The sequence below is a fragment of the Cornus florida genome, unplaced genomic scaffold (assembly GCF_030987335.1).
Source record: "Cornus florida cultivar Cherokee Brave unplaced genomic scaffold, ASM3098733v1 CherokeeBrave_3.0.0_Hap2_Chr01, whole genome shotgun sequence".
Taxonomy (NCBI): Eukaryota; Viridiplantae; Streptophyta; class Magnoliopsida; order Cornales; family Cornaceae; genus Cornus; species Cornus florida.
In genome coordinates this window covers 101,537,886-101,545,058 of record NW_026775571.1, presented here as the reverse complement: position 1 = coordinate 101,545,058, position 7,173 = coordinate 101,537,886, and positions in this window count along the sequence as shown.

The following is a 7,173-nucleotide window of genomic DNA, read 5'->3' as shown; positions in this document are numbered from 1 at the left end:
CGTGACATGAGCTTGAGTCTCAGAGTCGACGGTTAGGGGGCGTATATGCAGTTGGATGTGCAGCTGGCTGTGAGGGTTGAGGTATACCCTGTTTAGGTTTAGGTACTCATGCCCACTCAAGTGCGTTTTGCGTGATGCCTTCTATTCAGGTTGAGACCCCTCTTCATAGTCTAGTGCGAGTCCAGTAGTGTGGATATATTTATGTACGGATTATTAAATATTGTTGAAGTATTTAGTATGTATATGCGTATTGAGTCTCTGCTTGGATTGTAGTAGGATAAAACTTGTTCGTGGGCTTGACCCATTCCTATTTTTCAGGTGTATGCCAGTTCCAAGCTTGAACTTGTGCGTGCTGAGCAGAGACGATCTTCCACTCTACCGACGATGTAGGACTTCTTTCCAGATAATAGTTTTGGATTTTATCTTCAGCTTTACTTTCATTTCAGTTTGGGATTTTTATTAGGGGTCCACTGGAGATGGATTCCCGAGTTGTTTAACTTATGGAGGTTTTGGATTTTTGGGATTTAAGTATATTTAATATTAAAGGATTTTATATTTTAGTTTCTTTCGGCTCTTAAAATTTTAATTCTTATTTCATTTTGTAATCTGTGTTCGTTATAAATATTAATTGTTTGATATCCCTCGGGTTTAGGCCGGGCCTAATCAACCCGTGTTTCGGATCCGAGGGGTATCACGGTATCAGAGCACTCCAGGTTCAAGTGTCTCTAGGATGTTTCATATTAAGTCTTTCGCGTGGCGTTTTCTCTTGATTAGAGCTTAAGTTAGGATTCATTGTATTTCTTACGGTTCGTATAGAAATGGTACTGATATCTGTCTTTTCATGTTAACAGATGGTTAACGCTAGAAGCGAACAGAACATGCAAGGAACTAGGAAGGAAAGGAGAGTGGCACGTAGGCAACAATATCTCCTATGACGTCAGCAAATGGAAGAAGAGAAGCAAAGGCTTGGGTTTGAGGATGACATGGGTCAGTTTCAGGAGGAACAGGAAAATGTTCAGCAGACTCTGGACCTGGTCAGGGATCCAGAGATTCCTCCTCACCTCAATGACCTTGTTGCTCGGGCTATAGAAGTTGGGGTAACAGCTGCACTTCGGAATCAGCCTCAGGTACAGTCAGCACCACTACCAGCACCGGTTGTTTAGACTGATACTTGGGAGAAGGCTAGGAGTTCTTTCACAAAGGGGAGCCCACTTGAGTTCACAGGCTTCAACGATGCGAGAGCAGCTCACCAGTGGAAATAGGACATCGAGCGACATCTTCGCTTGGTTCAGTGCACGGAGGTTCAGAAACAGATGTTTGCTACTTTCAAGCTAGTTGGGGATGCACTACAGTGGTGGGAGTTAGTTACCACCATAGAGGAGAGGATGACATTGACTTACGATCAGTTCAGTGCACACTTTGATGAAAAGTACTTTCCTTATGCAGTCAGGGAAGCTATGAAGACTGAGTTTCTAAATCTGCAGCAGGGGAATATGACAGTGGCGGAGTATGAGCAGCAGTTCACACGCTTGTCTCTCTTTGCACCGGAGGAGGTGGATACAGAAGAGAAGAAGTGCAACAATTTCGTCAAGGGACTGATGTGGTCTATCAAGAGAGCTATTACAGGTAGTCCAGCTTATACTACCTATGCTCAAGTGGTAGATGCCGCTCTACAGCAGTATCAGTTGACCGTGGACATCAGACAGGCCAAGGGTGAGAAGCGGGGTGACAGAGACTCTACTAACCAGTCAGCTGAGAAAGGGAATGGGAATGGACACCGACAGAATGACAAGGGCAGATTCCAGGGACAACAGCCTTGGAAGAAGCACAAGGATGGTTTAAATGCTCCTAGGGATGTGGCACCTGTTCAGCGATAACAGAATGGGGGACCACAGGCAGGACAGGGTCAGCCACAGGCTAACCGACAGAGGAGGACATTTGGTACTTTCCAGGGTAGTTGTTATACTTATGGAGAGTATGGTCACACTTCCAGGTAGTGTCCTACAATTAGACAGGGACAGGGTCAGAGATAGGGGTAGGGACAGTATGTGCAGCAGGGGCAGAGGGTGCCAGTGCCTCTACCAGCTCCACCAGTTCCACGGATTCAGGGACAGACATATCTGGCTTTACCGGCACCGCAACAGTTACATTATGGCAGGGTGTACAACCCTAAGCCGCAGGATATGCAGGCACCTTAGGCTGTTGAGGGGAAGTTTCCTATACATGGGTTTCATGGACATGTTTTATTTGATACGGGTGCTATACACTCATTTGTAGCTAGGACTTTTGTTGTTTTATCTAGGATAAGGATGAGGGTATGCACTAGTCCTCAGGGTATTTCTACACCATTGGGCGATACAGTTATTATACATGAGAGTGATAGGCCTGTGACACTAGATATTGGCAGACTCAGATTTCTAGCCAACCTATTGGTCCTGGACATACACACTTATGATGTGATATTTCGGATGGATTGGTTGTCTCACTACCATGCCCAAGTTAATTGCTTTGATAGGTCTATTGTGTTTACCAATTCTGGTCAGGACATGTATGTCGTCGCTATGCCACGTTCTAGTGGGGTCGGTAGCACCTATTTGTTCCATGTGGAGGAGGAAACGGAGGGGGGGACTACTGTATCATTGGATAACATACCGATTGTACAGGATTTTCCGGATGTATTTCGGGAGATTCCAAAGTTGCCATTTAGTCGCGAGATCGATTTTGTGATAGACTTAGCTCCAGGCACTGCGCCTATTGCTAGGGCACCCTATAGGATGGCACCAGTAGAGATGAGAGAGCTGAGGGATCAGATTAAGTAATTACTCAGCCAGGGTTTTATTCATAGGAGTACATCACCTTGGGGAGCATCGGTTCTATTTGTGAAGAAGAATGATGGTTCGCTTTGCCTGTGTATAGATTACAAGGAGTTGAATAAGGTTACTATTCGTAACAAGTACCCTCTACCCAGGATCGATGATTTGTTTGATCAATTACGGGGAGCCACATACTTCTCCAAGATTAATCTGGGTTTTGGGTATCATCAGCTGAGGGTTAGGAAGCAGGATGTTCCTAAGACAGCATTTCTCATGAGATATGGTTCTTATGAGTTTCGTGTCATGTCGTTTGGGATGGCTAATGCACCAAGAGTGTTCATGGATTTAATGAACAGAGTCTTCCGGGCTTATTTGGATCAGTTTGTTATTGTCTTTATTGATGACATCTTGATCTATTCTCGGTCGGAGGACGATCATGCTAGGCATCTACGGATAGTGTTGCAAACGCTTCGTGAGCACCAGCTGTATGCCAAATTCAAGAAGTGTGAATTTTGGCAGCGGGAAGTGAAGTTTCTGGGTCACGTGGTGTCAGAAAAGGGGATAGCAATAGATCCAGCCAAGGTTTCAGCTGTGGTTGAGTTCGGACAGCCTACTTCACCTACCGAGATTCGGAGTTTTCTCAGATTGGCAGGATACTATCGGAGGTTCATTCAGGGGTTCTCTAAGATTACGGGGCCACTCACTCATCTGACCAAGAAGGGTGTACAGTTCATGTGGGATGAGCATTGTCAGCGAGCTTTTGATGAGCTAAAAAGGAAGTTGACTTCTGCACCGGTTTTGGCTACTCCACAGAGCGGGATAGAGTATCTTGTCTACACGGATGCTTCGTTGCAGGGTCTTGGATGTGTTTTGATACATGAGGAACGACCAATTTCTTATGGATCTTGGAAGCTTAAGCCTCATGAGCTTAATTATCTAACACATGATTTGGAGTTGGCGGTAGTGGTCTTTGCCTTACGTATTTGGAGGCATTATCTGTTGGGTGAGTCCTTCAGATTATTTAGTGATCACAAGAGTCTGCAATACTTGTTCACTCAACGGGAGCTGAATATGAGACAGCGCAGATGGTTGGAGTTTGTGAAAGACTATCACTTTTCTATATAGTATCATCCAGGGAAAGCGAATGTGGTGGCGGATGCACTCAGTCGCTGACCTGTTGGTAGTCTTTCTGCTCTATTTGCTACTGAGTGGAATGCTTTGAAGAATGTAGATGAGTTGTCGGACACTTTTATGGCTTGCATGGTGGTTACACCTTCTATCATTCGCAAGGTTTTGCAAGCCCAAGTTATCGATTAGCAGTGCATTGACAAGGTTACAGAGATAGCTTCTGGAGAGGTTCCATTATACTATGTTGGGGCTGATGGAGGTTTAAGGTAAAAAGGACGGTTAGTGGTACCTTCTACTGATGATTTGAGGATGGATGTGATGACTGAGACTCACCACTCTGAGTTATCTGTTCATTTAGGAGGCGATAAGATGTATCAGGATATGAAGCGGCAGTTTTGGTGGGTGATAAGCGTTGAATATTGCATATTCAAGCGCCCCTTCTTGCACTAGTTAAGTCCATGAATGGAGTATAATGTACAGTTTAACTCCATTTGTGTATGTATTTCTAATTTCAGGTATTCTGCCCGAGAATGATTAATGAAGCGGTTTTGACATCATTTGCGTTGAAACACGTGCGCCGTTCGGGGAGTCATTTTGGATCAAGTCTCTTCTGTTGCCGTTATTGCACCCCTCGTGGCTTAGTGTTCATCGTGGAGCTCGCATCAATGCACCGGCTTAGAAAGGCTTGCAAAATAAAGCCTGGTTTGAAATGCAGCTGCAGGCCTCCACGGGCGCCCACCGCGCCATCGCGAGCGCCCGCCCTTTTCCCATGCTCTCTAACTCATTTGGTGGGGCCTCACAAGGCCCCCACGGGCACCCGCCAAGCCACCACGGGCGCCCGCCGGCGTATCGCGGGCCCCCGCCGATCTGCAGACAGCTCTGCATTCCTGCTCCCAATGCTGTCCCCTTGACTTATTTTTGTGGCTCTAATCCTTCTAGGGTTGGTAGGGCACGAAAATGGGGGGAAATGGAGAGGCCAAGAAGATATATGAGAGGCTTGAAGCATAGAGAATGATATCTTATCTTTGCAAGATTTCTAGAGAGAGAAAAATTGAGTTTTGAAGGACTAGGTGGGTCTTGAAGCTTGGAGCTCAAAAATGGAGGTAGAGGGCAAGCTTCTTCCTTCTTCTAGGGCATCCTTGGGTAACTAACTCTTCCTCTAGGGAGGTGATGAAGCCCTCCCCTTGTAAGCATGTTCTAGTGTAAATTCTATTTTGGGAGAACAATGTATAATTTTTGGTCATTTCATGATCTAGAGCATAATATGTGATTGTAATGAATTTCAATGCCTATACATGATTATTTTGAGTTATTCATCTTGTCTTTAGATGGTTTCTTTTCCTAATCATATTGCTTACACTTTCATAGTGACAATGAAAGTTAGATCATGGAATGGATTTAATGGCATGGAGTTGGAGAACCTAGATAGTCCATTGCTTAGGGTTCCCTTTGATGGTCTATACTTGATTCTTAGCTTTGTGTGCTTCCATCATTTAATTAAAGGCTTGATAATCTTTGGCTTAATAAGCATGTTGAAGGCTACATCCTAGTTTAGGTAGTTCAAGCATGTAAATCTTTGATGGATTATTCTTGTGTTTGATTTAATGAATCTCTTGAGGATATCATAGCAACCAAGGGTTGTTATGTATCATGACCATCATTTATGTTGATTTTCCCAATTTAGTCCTAATCTAGCATGTGCATAGGGAGATTAGCATGTGCATAGGGTTGGAGCGGATTCACTTCCCTAGTCCTCTTTACTTGTATTTCATCTCATTTAAATTCTTGCAAGCTTTTATTTTATGCATCTTAATTTCATAAGCTTAAGTGACAACCAACAAATCCTCTATGAACACCCGTATCATTCTAAAAAGACTCTAGACACTTAGGTTGCCATAGATTAGCGTAGTCCCAGTAGTTTGACTTACCCGACCAATAGCCTTATTTTACAATGATTTATAGATTGAATTCTCAACCGATCAGTGGACAGGTATGAAGAGGGATATTGCTCTTTTTGTCTCACAATGTAATACTTGTCAGATGTGCGAGGCTTATTCCCTTGTAGGATGTAAAGAAGCACCCAACGCATGCCTTGCATACATGCTTCAACTGCAGAAATTTCAGACAAACGACCCTTATAGTCAAGACTTAGAGCTCGCCAACGGTTGATGTAGTTAACCATGGGTTCACCCTTCATCTGTTTTGTGTTTGTAAGGTCCAGCATACTTACAATACGACGAGTGCTGTAGAAACGGTTGAGAAATTCTCATTCCATCTGCTCCCAACTGTCAATACTTCTAGCTTTGAGGTCTGTGTACCAATCAAATGCATTTCCTTTGAGGGAACGAACGAATTGATTGACAATGAGATCTCTGTTTGTACCAGCATTGCCGCAAGTTTCTACAAAGTGTGCGACATGTTGCTTGGGATTGCCTTTTCTGTCAAATTGTTAAAGCTTTGGAGGTTGATACCTAATCGGCATTTTTAAGATGTCAATTCTTTCCGTGTAAGGCTTTGAATACATGCGAGCACTTTGAGGAATGCCACTATATTATTCGTTTATGCTATTCACTATCATGTCTTGAAGTTGCTGAACAGAAAGTGAGATGACGGAGACAGCTTCAATTATTGGATTAGCAGACATGTCATTTTGATCGTCAATTGGAGTGGTCTCTGGGATGGAATTAGAATGAGGAATTCGGCCTTTGCTTGATTCAGCATTGTCGTCACGCAATTTTAACTTTTCTGTCAACGAGGTAATTTTCAGATCTTGCTCCTTGAGAGAGTGTTGTAATCTTTCAATTGCACGGGCCATAGTTGTCAATTGCTCTTCATACGAGGTAATACTCATTATCATGACTGGCATAATGATGGAGTTAGAAAAAATCTTTGGCTTTGGGTGGACTAGCCTTGAACTTGTGACTGGAGCAACCTTTGAGGTTGTAGGAACCTTCCTCCTTGTCCCCTGCGAGGTGAAACTTGAACTTGTGACTGGAGCAACCTTTGAGGTTGTAAGAACCTTCCTCCTTGCCCCCAGTGAGATGAAGGGGGTATGAGTTTAAGTTGTTACTTTGACAGATTTGGCAGAATTGACTCTCATTGCATTGTGCTATCTTTTGGCAGGAACGGATGCTTTGACCATGCTCCACATCACTGAACTTACAGAGGTGTTTGTACCACTCAATGAAGTTGCAACCTTCTTGCCACCTTTTATGATGGTATTGATGTTATC